The 14,865-nt window shown below is 38.9% G+C and overlaps 1 protein-coding gene across 3 annotated transcripts in view; it reads left to right on the top strand.

Annotated features, from left to right (window-relative positions):
• BLNK (B cell linker) overlaps window positions 1–14,865 on the top strand; it is a 108,368-nt gene that overhangs the window by 20,167 nt on the left and 73,336 nt on the right. The window lies entirely within an intron of this gene.

Here is a 14,865-nt window from a genome sequence, read left to right as displayed (position 1 = left end):
TGTTGGGTCTTGAAGGATTTTCGTGACTGTGCTCATGAATAAATTCAGGAGCATACGAAACTGAGGAACTCAACAATTAGGTCATAGGAGATTTTGTTTATGTTTTCCTATGTTTTTCATCATAACACAAACCACCATGTTGGTTCCAAATCAGAGAAATATCCATTTGGGCAGCACAGATAAAATGGGTATAATCTGACATTTGCAGACAATAGCCGGATTTCCACAATGTAATGTGAAATATGTTCCCAAGGCCAAGAATTTCTTGAATATGATTTTGCCTTTGTTGAGCTCCAGTGTGAAGTAACCCATATTCATGAAATCTTGGATATGAATTTTCATCAGCTAGAAGCAAATAGAGCCACTTTTGTCATGCTAAATGGTACCCAGATCCACAGACACTTCACATAAGCTTGGCCATCAGTCAAGATGATGTGGTCAACAACTATCCCAGCATCCATCATCTGAACGTGTGCGTGCTCACATACACACCTGAATGAGCTGCAGATTCACTCCCCCACATACAGATAACAGTCAGAAGCAGTATTCATTTTAAAAACACGTTAGAAAGGGAAATGCCAGGGTCTTACTTGGTGAGCAATGAAATACAAGAAAATGAGGAAAAACAAATAATACTTTTAAGGACTTGAGAAGGTGTCTGGTCATACTTTGTAGGTATGGTACATGGTAATTATAGTTGCATATAAAAAGCAATAGAGCTAAAAAGTACTAAAGAAAAAGAAAATGGAATTTTATTACTTAATGCTGTATTTTCCTGGAGTAGAAATACAGTATTTTTGTTTAGATTTATGTAGGAGGTACACACTATTATGGGTTATTTCATTAATTTATAAGGAGAAATTTCTAAATGGATTTTGTTTGCTAAGTCTGCATGTCTGAAGTTTAAAACCTGTTCTTCCCTCCCCTCCAATATTGCAAAAAAATAAGTGAAGATAAAAATATAGATTTAGCAACAACATCCCTTCTGTGGCCAACAATTTATTAAGGAGATGGGATTATTTATATTTTCACATTTTAATTGCACCAGAAATAGCTAACAATATCCTATAATTGAAGTGATATAATCCTTGCTAGTAGCTGCAGTCACTAAAGTGAGTGTGGAAAGCCATGCTGAAAAATAGTACTTACAGTATTTATTGAACTATGAAGGAAATTTAGGTAATCAAAATTGACTGGTTTTATCCAATAAAATTACTTTGTTTTGCTTGTGGTAACTTAAAAAAGGGCTGAAGTGAATCTTCAGAAATTACTAGGATGTGAAAGGACACTTGCATGTACAGTTTTGACCTCTCCTCTTGCTCTTTGCCCATTAACGTGTCTCGTCTGTTTTTTTTAACATTCCAAAACTTCCAGTAGATTTTAAAAAAGACATGGATGTGAAACTCATTAAAAACCTTAAAAGGTGGTGGATTAACTTCTAATACACATGCAAAATTTGTCAACATTTGGTATTTAATGTATTGACCCATATCAAAATTCGAATGTTTTTCTCTTTTTTCATTCTTTTCCTATTTTACAAATGTACGCACCCAGTCATAAGGATAGCTGGTTTATATTATATGATCATTGTCCATTATTGCCTCTTAACTTTCACAAATCCACCAAGTCATTTAGAGAGCAGCATGTCATTTTTATATTAGTGTTCAATGTTCATTCAATTTCTAGTTTGCTTCTGCATGTAGACAACAGTACCTGACAGTCGCCCTGCACTATAAATTGGTTTAAAACCTTGATTAAAACATTTCAAATGGCATGTAAGCAAAAATGGAAATATTCATTGGAAGTTAAATTTCAGTATTAGTCAGTTGGAGGGTGAGAAAGGGAGAGAAAAAGTCAATCAACATTGACTTTTTCCCTAAAAAGAAACTACATCCACAAACAAGGCAACTGGGGTTGGGAGACTAATTTAAAATTAGCCTAGTAGTCTCTTTTGTGCTAGCACAAATATCACTGGCTTTCAGATACCATTATAATGACAGACTAATATTAGAACTGGTTGCAAATATGTGTATTGTATTGCTGGAATAAGTTTATTTTTGAAGCCATGTGAATCTTCAAAAATTACTAGGATGTGAAAGGACTCTTGCGTGTACAGATTTGACCTCTTCTCTTGCTCTTGCCCATTAATGTATCTCATCTGGTCTGTCTTTTAACATTCCAAAGCTTTCAGTAGCTTTCAAAGCTCAACTTTTCTCAAAGAAACCATGCTGCTTTTCCTTTTGCCTCCCACTCTAAACTCTGCACAAGCTTGCTAATAGATTTAAAGATATACTGCTCCAAAATGGTCAAATGGTACCGGACTGAAATTCAAATGTTAATGTTTCATGAACTGCCAGGAAAGGAAACAGTGTCTGTATCTCAGTGGAAATCTGGAATTTCTTGTAAGTGTTTAATCTTGGTTGTCAACAAGATGTTGGGTCATTGACTTGTAAAGCCTTGAAACAAAGATATTTATTTTTAGACATTTTAAATATATATCCTACTATTTCTCCAAGAACCACACTTGCTAACTTCTGTAATTTAAGTTTTAAAAATTGGTAGAAACAAGGTTTTTTCCTAAAAAAAGAGTCACATATTCTTATTATAGCAGAACACTCATTTCAATGACACTTGGCATCCTTTTTGTAACCCACTTTTTAATTGCCTTGTTCACAAATAACTCGGGTCACTTCAAGAAAAAGCCAAAAGGAAGTCTGTTTCATGTCCATTCCTGAACAGTATCTAAAGCTATAAAATCAATGCAGAACATACTAAGAGCAGGATTATACAGTCTGAATACTTAGAAGCTTTGAGAACTTCAGATGTAGATATGGACTTCATTGCCTAACGTCAGGTGTCAGAGAGAAAAGACTGATATCTACATTTTTGAAGATTCATAGTGCTGAGAGGGAAGGGAATGAGGTACACACTGGGGGCCCCCAGGACCTTGAATAAGTACTCAGATCCAGCATGAAATCAAAATAAATACATGTTTGTTTACAAGCAGCAATACAGAAGCAGAAAACACACAAATACTATATTTTTTATGTACCAATATTCTGCAGAGAAATATATATGCACATGAACACTGACAACTTTAACCTAACTAATATGAGTCCTGTATCCAAAACTAGATCTCCTTTTTCCTACTGAAATACAACTAATAGTTTAACATGTACTACATAGATATACATCACTTGACAAATAGGTCATTATATTGTTAAATTTCCATATGAAAACAAAGGAGATGAGAAACTTTCAAAGCACCTTTTCCTTTGCTTTTCTAACTGGCATTATCTGTTCAGATCATGATAGGTAAAGTGAAAGAAAATGAAACTTCTGAAATTAAGTTACTCTTTACCTTTGTAGCTGTCCCCACAACAATCTGTCATCCAGGAGCATCATTAACATCAGACATGTTGCACCGACAGAAGACATTGTTTATTGCATGGGAAGATAAAAGATTTTAATTAAACCATTTAAGCACACTAACAAATATAATAGCATCACAGAAAGGCAAGGGATGTTGGGGGGTGGAGGAGGGAGTATTATATTTACAGACTGTCTTTCAAATTTCCAAATTGCAGGGGAGGGGGGAAGGAGATGCTTAAATCATATATCCTTAACCTCTTTGTAGCCAATCCAAGAAAATTTCTAAAGCTCTTTGCGTCCCTGGTAAGCATTGATTAGTACTGTACTAATCTTTGTCTTTGCCCCTTCAAGAGGTAGCTCTCACAATTCAGAGCTGCCCTAGCTATAAAGCACTAAGCAGCGCTCTGCACAGCGCCACAGAGCAGGAGGGAGGTCGCCGCTCCATGCTACACACATCTCCCACCACATCTTAGAAGTCCTCAACCACACTCACCACACCGTGACCCAACACAGATGAGGTTCATGCTTTGAATGAAGATATCTGCTGACATAAACAACTAAACATGACTTCATCCAGTGGCAGAAATGCTTCCTCTGTTTGAGCCGCTGCCACATGCAGTATCAGCAGCTGGTCTCTCCAACACAAAACAGTCAGGAAGGATGCGTTCTTACAACAACTTAGATGTAGCATGTACACTTCACAGTAAGGGATCTTCATGGTATTGAATCTTCATAATACTGCTGCTTACCTAAATTACTACCACTGTACATGGTGTTCCTCTCCTACTTGCAATGACCTGCCAGCACCTTAAAGTCTATCTTTTTTCAGCCATTGATATGCAGCAGTCATGATCTTGCTGATGGACTCAGTGATTACCAACTATTAGTGATGTTGCTTACTGTGGCTGAGGTAACATGATTCAAGCAAATTAACTGCTCATTTTCAAGATGCCTACAGATATATACGCGCATCATTTTCATGGCTGTATGATTATAGAATATCTATACCAGATAGCTATAACCATTGTGATTATTAAAGTGAAGCTAAACAGCAGAACTAAAGCAATGCCTCAAGAATACAAACCAGTATCAAAGAAGGTACAGAAAATCTATCTCACTATACAGGGGGTACTTTCAAAGTTAAGTAGCTCAACAGATTTCTGGGTGGGCATATGAAATTGTTACTTCAATGTAAATGTGCAAGAAGCTTATGATATGGTTTATTTCCAAACAGAAAGTGGCCAGCCATGGGAGCGTTTGGAACTGCCAGGCATGTATAAAGTCACATTTGGTTTCTGAATTCAGCAAGGGCATTTATTCGTATCATTAAGATTAGCCACTTCTAGTTCACTTGATGAAATATAAAGTGCTTCCAATTAGGCACATGATCTTTCTTAATCTTTCAAGAATACTCTCATGTATAGGTTTTGCTTTTAGGATTGCTGTTGCAGTTTTAAGATTGCTGACCGCTTCTGCCGTAGTATTTGCTCTGAGAGGTGAAACTATTCTCACACCCCTTCCGTACAGCCTTTTCAGGCTCAGCTGTTTCCCAGCGCTTCTTGTTATAATTAGTGTTTTTGTCCAGATGCAGGAAAGCGGAAGGCAGCTCCTTCTGCAGGCAGTGTCAGCAGGGAGCACTTCTGCACGGTTCCCAGGCCCTTGGCCAGCAGGGGACAGCTGAAGGCCCAAAGTCCCTCACTTTCTGGAATTCTCTAAGAATGATCCCATTGCGCCCAACATGCTGAGACACCTGCAGAGTCTCTCTATTCAATTATTTGTCCTGTATAGCAGCATTTAAGTAGGATTATGACTTAACTTTCCCCAAGTAACAAGGGTCCTTGCCAGTCTCACCTATCAGTGACACAAGAATTGATTCCTGCTGTGCTATTTCCTGCTGTCATTTTCAGCCTCCCTCATCAGAGCAGGATGGAAAACCTTAATACCCAGAGAATAGAGAGAACTTTTGTTTTTCAATCCAGTGCACAGAGCATCTTCCACTGAGAGCCTCTGCCATTGTTTCAAGACAGTACTCTTCCTACGAAATCAATATTCAAATACTGGAAATGTCACCACTACAATTTTAGCTTCTGCCTCCCACCGTTTCCTCAGTAAGCAAATTAGATTAACTGAAGGGACAGTTTCAAACCTGGTTAAAGGGTCGATCCTCCCCCCTTCTACCTTTGCCACGTGTTCCCATTATACACACACACACTTTTGCTAGCACTAGCTGTCACTTGGCTACAAAGGTGGTGCATCAAGGTTTTATCCAGATGGACACTTTTTTGGTATGGTTATTTTTCAGCCAGACCATTTCCACTAATCCAGCTCACCGCACACCTGCTGGTGACAGCATGGAGGAGGTAGAGGAAGCACAGTGCCCAGAGAAGACACATCTCCAGGAGGTTTAAAGCAGCTGTGAAAAACACAGCTTCAGTGAGAGTTTTCACACAAACCGACAACTAAAGAGGTTGCTGCCAGGGACACAGATGGGTCTCCTCACCAACAATTTTCTTCCACCCAGCCCCCAGCCCCTTTCTAGCCATAAGCGTTCCTTGGTTCAATGCCCTTGTTTCATTTGCAGCTGATTCAACTCACAAAAGGGTCAGAGAAGCACCAGAGTCAGCACAGGGATGGCAGGCATTCCTCTGTGACAGGAGTTGAGGGAGAAGGGAGGGAAGAGGACCAGCGTTTTGGCAGCCAAAAGCCACTAGGACATGTGGGCCATTTGTCCTGCATCTGGACAAAAACATGGAGCTTCCCCCCAGCCCTGCCTGGTGGCACCTTGCTGGCATCAGGGACTGAGCATCAGAAGGGCTCCATGCTAGCCACATTTTATCAAACACCCACCCAGAAATAGGACGTGAGGTAATTAAAATAAAACTTGCTCAGGTTATGTGGGGGCAAGAAACTCTGTCAGAGGTAGGGAGGATCCTGGAAGAGGCCTTGTACTCCCGCCTCAGCAAGAGCCTGGTGCACAGGCCATGGTGGAGAGGTCTGCTCACTTAAGGATATACCAGGTAGAAAAAACAGATTGTTTAGGTCAGAAAAGATAAACTAGAAAGAAACTGCATGTAACCACGTGGCCAAGGGAGAATCTTGTTTTCACAACAGCATTGTTTTAATAAGCTAGACACAGAGGGGCACCGCTTGACTCAAATCACCTGCATGCAACTATTGGAAGGGGACGCAGGTAGCTGGAAGCAGCAGCTGGGCTCAGATATGGTTCAGCCCTGTCAGAGGGCAAGATTATTAAAAGAACCTGACAGTGTAAATCCTGTTAGATGTCACTATTAAAGTGCATCCAGAACTGGTCAACAGCCTAGTGCACTCCCACCTTGGGCTGAGCCCTAAGGAAAGGTCAATTCCTAAAGCACCAGTTCTGCTTCCAGCAGAGCCCCATTCTGAGGACATTTCTGCAGCGTGTCCTGTTCCTTGGAGATCACAGTTCACTGGTATCTTGACTACAGACTAGAAATATTTTCCAGGCCGTTAATTCTTAGATGTGGCCAAAAATGGAACTTTGACACTTCAATATTTCCCTTTGTTCTGAATCAGAATGAACAGTTGCAAGTTTCCCATAAAAGTAAAAATAAAATGGTTTTGGAATCACTAACACAATAGCATTGACATGCCTCATTTGGGCCTTTTACCTTATATTACAAACATCAACATAAATTGATTTAATTTTGCCAAAATTTTTTATACATTCTTAATCATTGATGAAGAGAAAGGAGTTCTGAAAAACAATCTGTTTTAATTGATGGAGCATTTTTAGAGATAAATGGTTCTGCTGGAAGACTTTCAGCTGGCCCTTCTGAATTCTCTTTTCTCAAAAAAAATAATAGTCAGGCTTTGTAATCTTGCAGCCCACATCAGCAGCACATTCTGCTGGTTTTTTCCTGAGGCTAAATTTCTAGTGGTCATAGTTGTTATTTCTGTATGTAGTGACTTGTTTCGTTTTTCAAACACTAAAGCCCATTTTAATTTGCTTAAGCACATAGCAGTGCATCATTATAAAGATATGGGAAGTGGTTTTATTTTCTGTGTTACAGTAAGCGTCCTTTCAATAAGGACATGCAAATATAGAGCTCAGCCCACAGAGCATTACACCGTCAGTGAGAAAGACAGTATAATTTTTGAAAGAACCTTGGAAACCTCTTATCTCTCCATCAGGTCAGCCTAAGACTAATGGGGACACCCACGTTCTAGGAAAAATAACATGAACTTTTCCATTGCATGTGCTAAAAAGACAGATTTATGTTGCAGAACATAAATGTCTCAGACCAAGGCTAATTCTGCAGCCAGCTTTCAGGGAGGGAACCATTCATTCAGCATGTGAGATTGAATATGACAGGTTTAAAAAAAAGTTTTGGACAGCCAAGTGTGAGCAAGCAGCTCCTGGGGTATAAAATGGTCTGGAAACCCCGGGTCATAAACAAATAAATCATAGGCGAACCCACTCATAGCATATATGAGAACAAAGCATCAACTAGTTTAATCTTTCATTGGAGCTCTTTCAAAGCAAAACTGGTTAACCTTAAATGTGTGCACTTTAGGTATTAATGCAAAAGGCAGTTCCCTCTAATGTATGTAAACCACAGGGATTCACTGAGCTACTACTGCAGGAAAATATCTTTCTCTCAAAGCAAAAACAAGTTTCTAACATCTCAACAGTTAAATAAGTGTGGCAGGGTATGTAGTGCAGGCTCCTCAGCCTTGGACTTCTGGCAAAACCATACAGTGCATCAACGCATATAAAACCTAATCAAATAATTCATAAAAAAACTTGTTTTTCACTTGAAATGATAGAGTAGCAATATTACAAACAGATCTCCATCAATGGTGCTAAAGTAATCCTAACTTTCTTAAAAGATATAAAATACTCTATGCTCTTTCCGGGACGTTATAGATCTAGATCTCAAACTCCCATAACATGCTGAACGCAGCTTTTAGTAAAACAACATCAGATGAGCAGTTTTGTTTAACTAAAACCATGCCTGAGGACAAAATAGCAGCAGCACTTCCTGATAGCTGACAAATCCACAGTGGACCAAGAAACCCATCCCCAACGGTCCTATTTACACCAAGCATTTCCCGAATATATTCCCTTGCTACTAACACCGCTCCCACCACAACTTCATTTGTACTATGTGAGGTCTTATATAAGCCAAATGCAGAGACGGCTGCTGTGAAATCTTACAGATATCATATCCATCAACAGTTCTGGCACTACTAGCAGGACTTATGCGTTCACTTATTTGGAAAAGCACCAGTGTCCAAGCAGCAGGGAGAAGCCCCAGTGAGTAGAGACAAAGCCAGAGCGACTCTGCACATAGCAATTGGCCTCGTGTCATTGCAACCGCTCCCACACTCAGATCTGAAAGGTCAAAAGTATGTTAGAACTGTTAAGCGCCCGCAGTGGATTACCAGCTTCAGGACAGATAAATCTGCATCCCCAGCTCTGGCTGGCACAACTGTTAACAACTAATCTTGTCCTTACAGAGCAGCTCTGCAACAAACAGGATTGCTGCTTACCTCTGCTCTCACGTTAAAGCAATGGGCTCGCCTATCTGAAATGACAGCAGCTGTTTCTTATACCACTTCTATAATTGTGACTTTAGTTTCATTCCAGAATATCAACATTTGTGTTCAACAAATACGATTCAATGTGTTTTGAAAGTAACCGAAATGGAATGATAGAGGCAGGCAGCATAGCATGATTCACCTCAGCCTTGAAACTGCATAAAGCGATGTTTCACTAGAATTATGCTACCAACATTTTTTACCTCTGAGATATTCACAACAGTTATTATGAACTGAGGAGACTGTAAAATAAACATTTACAAACAAAAATCAGCCAATATAGTTTGACAATTCTTGCCACAAACTGCCAACCCTGAAAAAAATAAACTATGATTTTTATATCCCCCCCCCCCCTTATTTTTGCCCATTTCTAATTACACTTTCACTAAAGCACGTTCCCTTAAGATTTGTCTGTCTTCACCCAGCCTTCTGTTGCTGACCTCTTTCATTTTATTGTCTGGAAGATAGTTTTGAATGGTGCTTTTAAATTTGCCCACATTCATTTTAAATTGCATCACTTGACTATGAATGTGGCACCCCAAAGCCATATTTTTAAATAATTTAAAAAATAATTACTATTTCATTTTTGCATAACTTTGTTTCCCCTCCCCCCCCTTTATTACTAATTTATCCATTATGTATATAGTAGCAGTGGAGGCAAAGCTAAATTAAAGCCTCATTGGGGTAGGTATCACACAGAGTTTTATCAATGGTTTTTCTTCAAAGACACTAAAATTGGACTAAGCTAGACAAAATGTGGAAGAAAATAGAAAAGAAAAATATTTTTTTTTAAATGCTATTTGAATAAAATTATGAATGGGAAACATAGGTATCAACCATGACTCAGCAAAACAGCTAAGCACAGACCCCAGGAAATGAACATATCCTCTTGCCTTCAGTGGGAATGATTTAAGCACATGCCTGTGTGCTCTGTTGATTCAGACCCTGCATGTCTTGCCTGAATTTACATGAGATCTCAGTTTTGGCCATGAAGTCCTGCTTCCCCTCCCAGAAAAGCTTATGCTTATGAGTAATGCCATACCTGAGACACGCATCACAGCTCGGAAGCCTGACTTCTCCTGGTTCTTCATAACAGGTCTAAAATTGGTAGCTGCCAAACAATTTCCTCAGTGACCCAGCCAAGATTCTTTAACCCTTATCCTCAGGTTTTTGGATGAAAATATTTTAATCCAAATGCCCCTTCCAACCTTTTCCTCTCTAATGAAACTGCTCATCAGGATGACACTTCTCTAGCAGGAGTCCACGCATCCATAAAGGCAAACAGACACCACCACCTCGCTTCCCATAAGTGAGATATTAACTAAAAGGAGCAAGATTTAATTTGAAAGGCTCTCTAACGCAAAGAAGCAGGATGTGAATTAGGCTGAAGTACAGGGAATTGCAATTTCAGTGTGTAATATAGTTACAACCTGATAATCTGCTACGCAAACTGGTCTCACTTATAAAGCCACTTTGCACACAAAGTGCTGTTGCTACCACTAGATGTCAGTTTTACACACTTTAAAAATGGATAAATACGTTAAAAATAGTAATTCTCCATTCACAATAAAAACCTATTTCTTTATGATGCCATTATTTCTGGATTGACCTTTGATTTTAAGGATTCCACATTTTATTTACCACCTTCTCTTCTGCTTTTCTGCCCCTGTGGGGCACAGTTCTCCTTTATCTAAGAAAAAGCCCTAAAAAATTTCCACTATGTATTTATTCCATGATTTACTGAGTCCGAGACAATGACAGTTTCTGCCAGATATCACTATCAAAAGTCTATAGCTCAGGTTGTATTTCTAGAGGACAGCACTGAGATCTTATTTTTATTCCATAGGGATATCTTTATATTCCATAAAAACATTTTTACTAAGAAATGCCGTATTTTCTCCAACTAATTACAGATAGTCTACTATGCCAGTCAATAGAGGATATCTTAACATGTATTATTCCAATTCTATGATTGTTCAGATTTATTTTTTTTTACTCACATTGACTGCCTAAATGTAGATAATTTTTATTTACACACCAAATTTCTGTCTCTCGGAAATGAAAAGTGTAGCTGTAGATTCATCCTAATCCTGGCTTCTTGCATGTCTTTTTGTCAATACCAAACAGATTCCATAAACATAAACAGGTCTTAACATAAAGAAGTCGATCATACTGAATACAGAGCTTTTGTAATATATTATGGATTTACTTTGCCATAACAACATGAAATCGCTTTACATCAAGTAAATCTGGATCTTTACTTCCCCCAAAAAAACCTGAAGAAAATTAGGAGGAAGTCACACTCATTATACCATAAAATATTCAAATATATATAAAAAGGTATTTTTTATATATATATATATAAATATATACACACAGACACACACAAAAAGCAACAAATTCATTTGACAGCAAACCTCTCCAAACTGGTCCATGCTCAGAACTGGCAATGTTACAGAATGTAACTCAGCATTATTTTAAAGTAATGACAAGACTGTCACCTTACATGCAGCTTTACTGTTCAGATATTGACAGCTTACCCTGCAGCACAGTATGTTTGTTTATCAAAGTCAAGGGAATCCCCTCATCCTCATTCACATCAAAATTTGACCTTTTCAGACTCTTACTGATCCTTCAGAGCTCTCCTGGATTGTTCAGGTATTTTATTTGTACCTGCAGCCACAACCATCTTATACAGGTGCTTAGATACAAGGAGGGGCTGAAAAGGAACGAAGGGGAAAGAAATGTGCTTATATGAACTTCAAAATATAGTTGAAAGGACTACATCATACAATCAACTATATTAACAACCTTCCTCAAAGACATCTAAAAACTTTTTTGAGGCAATTACTAAATTAAAATATCCCTTAGCACAACCTCAGCTAGGAACTGTGAAAGCATGACAAAATAATCTCCAAAGCAAGCCTGGAGGCCAAAAAACGTCAGGTCCTATAACATCCAACAGCTGCATTTGTGACTCAGAAGCCTTCCTTAGAGAAGTGCTAAACCTGGGGCAGGTGAAGCTGCCATATATGCTACATGCTGTGTTACAACATTTTGTCCCATCTAAGAGCCACGTTCCCTTTACCTGCCTATTACACTCAGTTTCCTCCAAACCAGACTCCATTTGCATGCTGACAACCCCTTATATCCACCTACCAGTCATCCCCTACACGTCCCCAAGTCTTCAAAATGCCATCAGTCCCACCCAGCCATGGCATGTAAGCCACATGCACACGTGCTGGCCATTTGCGAAGCACATGCACAGAACCAGAGCACCTCAGACATGCCAGCTCACCGTGTGTGTTCTGCACAGTCCACAAGCATGAGTCAGCCTAAACTTTTCCAGACAAAAACGCATAAAACCTACTTACGGATCTGCAGCTCCAGATCATACAGAGATTTAGGTTCTCTTTGCTTTTGATGTAAGGCTTCCCCTTCCTCAGCACCCATGCTGGCAAGCACCTACAGCAGGATAGGCTCAGATCCAAGACATGCCTCTGCAAGGAGCGGGAGACACACCTCAAACACTTGCACCACTCCAGCATTTCTCCCCTTCCACAATGCTACCTGCAGAACAAAGCTGGTCGGCTTGATTTGCAAGCTAAGAGTTTTGGTTACGCTTAGCTACTGAGAAAGTTGGTGTCAGGTGAATGAAGCAGCCAGTAGAAAAGAGGAAATCAATAGTGGGTTTGAAGAGAACATAGTTTTTATATGCTTTCTAAATTGCGCTCTAACATGAAACTGTAAATACAAAAAACCCAAACACTCCAGTCTGTCCCTTTAGTTCCTCATTGTATATTTGGCAACTCAAATCCCTCCAGGAAAGAAACTACTTTAACTTCTTCTTTATCACACATATTCATTTGCAATATATTCCATTCATGCCAATATGAATCACTAACAATGTATATCATAAGCAACAACAGGAGCAATGGATAATTAAAACCTGGAAGAATTAGTCATCTTCTTACAGAAGCTACCATGTAATTTCAAAAATGTTGAGTTTGCAAGATATTTTTATGCTCTTTCCTATGATCAGGATTTTGTTGCAGCAGCAGCTCTTAATTTCAATCAATGCTGCAATTTACTGGGAAAAAAAAAAGAAGAGAAAAAACAACAACATACAGAGTAAGAAAAGACAGCTTTCAGCTGGACCAATAGATGCCGATCTCCTCAAACTTCAGGGAGGCTCATAGCTTAATCCCTTTATTGAAGGTTTTTCAGGAAAAAAAAAAGAAAAAAGGAATCAAATTAAAACTTTCTGTATAAAACATTCACCAGTATAAGAAGTGCTTAGATCCATAGCTTCCTCCTCTACCAAGCTCAATTGCTAGTTTAAAAAAGCGCTTGATCTGACCGTACACACAGCACTTGCCTGTGTGGAAAGAGCTACTTACAGCAGAGCACTGCTTGAGCAGCACATTCCAGCAAACATAGCTTGGAAGGGCACAAAGAATTACGCAAGCCATTTGGCTGCAATCACCAAGTAATTATACCTCAGCAATCTTAATACACACAAATAAAAAATCTATTTTGCAGAAAAAAAGAGAGTGAACAAGACTCAAATCCTTACAACAAAAAGCATAGCTGCTTCCTCCACTTATTTAGAAGGTGCAACAATAGGGGAGGAAATGGCCCTAATATTGATGGTCATTGATCTGCAGAGGCAATTTGGTGAGTCATCATTACAGCTGACAAAGTCTGAACGAGCCCAGATGGGCCTGTGTGTCAATCAGGCAGCTCAATATAGTTTTAAATTTCCTTGGGAATTTGGTGATCTGCTAGATCATCTGCTTATTACCATATACTCTGCATGTAGATATGCAGCTGCTTTTTGTTACAGTATAATTACAGGCTAAGTATTAAATGCAGGGTGTTCTCTAGTGTCTGAAATGGCATATTTTCACAACAAATATATCAAAGAAATGCAGAGATTCACTTGAATTTAAATATAGACTGAGGAAATATGTATTCTCTGAGATCTTAAATGTTTTCCACTTGTTCTCCTTGTCTCACACACTTATTATTAATGTCTCATTTTGTATGCTTGATACAAACTCATCTATCATGCTGATGAGGTGGTGAGACAAAATGGTTTGGAATGGGACTGATGGCTGGGGGGTTATTCAGAAAACCAGATAGAGCTAGGCAAACATCAATCATATTACAATGAACTCAGTGTCACTGAAGTCACCGGAAAGTAGTCATTTCAGAGATTTCACATCCATTATAGGTGTGCGTAGGAAGTCTCAGGAAAGAAGCAAATTCATTTCCTTTTCCTGACACAAAAGTAGAAGGAGGGTTAGAATTGCATCTATTAAACGCACGTTTTCAGCCTGACCTATCCCCTGTTGAAATGTATGCTGAGAAATAGAGCATTTTAGCATTAGCAGGTTTCTGGATTGAATCCCTGCAATTACACACTTGATCTGGGTATAATCCAGAGATTTCACTGGAAATATTGCACTAAAAGAGAATCAAGAGAATCCAGAGATTTAAAAAAAAAAAAAAAAAAAAAAAGAAAGAAAAAAAAGGTTTAATTTAGACTAGTTTGAAACTCTGACTTGAGAAGTTCAGCCACAAGCTGTGTACTAGCTTGAACATCAGAAGTACTTCTGCTGCTGTAGTGCGGCGCATGGACTCTGGCACATTGAGGTGAAAGGTATATGGAGCTAACACCAACTGTAGAAATGATTTGGATAAACTGTTTCCAGTATAGTGCAGCACTATAATGGGTGCTGTATGTGCCAAGGTGGCAAACTAAAAATTCTATTTCTTTTTCATTCCCAGTGTTTCATAGGTTGAGGAGTCACACAGAAGTCTAGCACAACAGGTAAAACTGGGACTTAATAGTCTCCCAATCATTGTTAAAGTAATCTTCCATTCAGACAATTGTTGTACTAATCC

The sequence above is a fragment of the Larus michahellis genome, chromosome 6 (assembly GCF_964199755.1).
Source record: "Larus michahellis chromosome 6, bLarMic1.1, whole genome shotgun sequence".
Classification (NCBI taxonomy): Eukaryota; Metazoa; Chordata; class Aves; order Charadriiformes; family Laridae; genus Larus; species Larus michahellis.
Note: the sequence above shows the minus strand (reverse complement) of the source record. Positions and strands in the feature narration are given on the sequence as shown.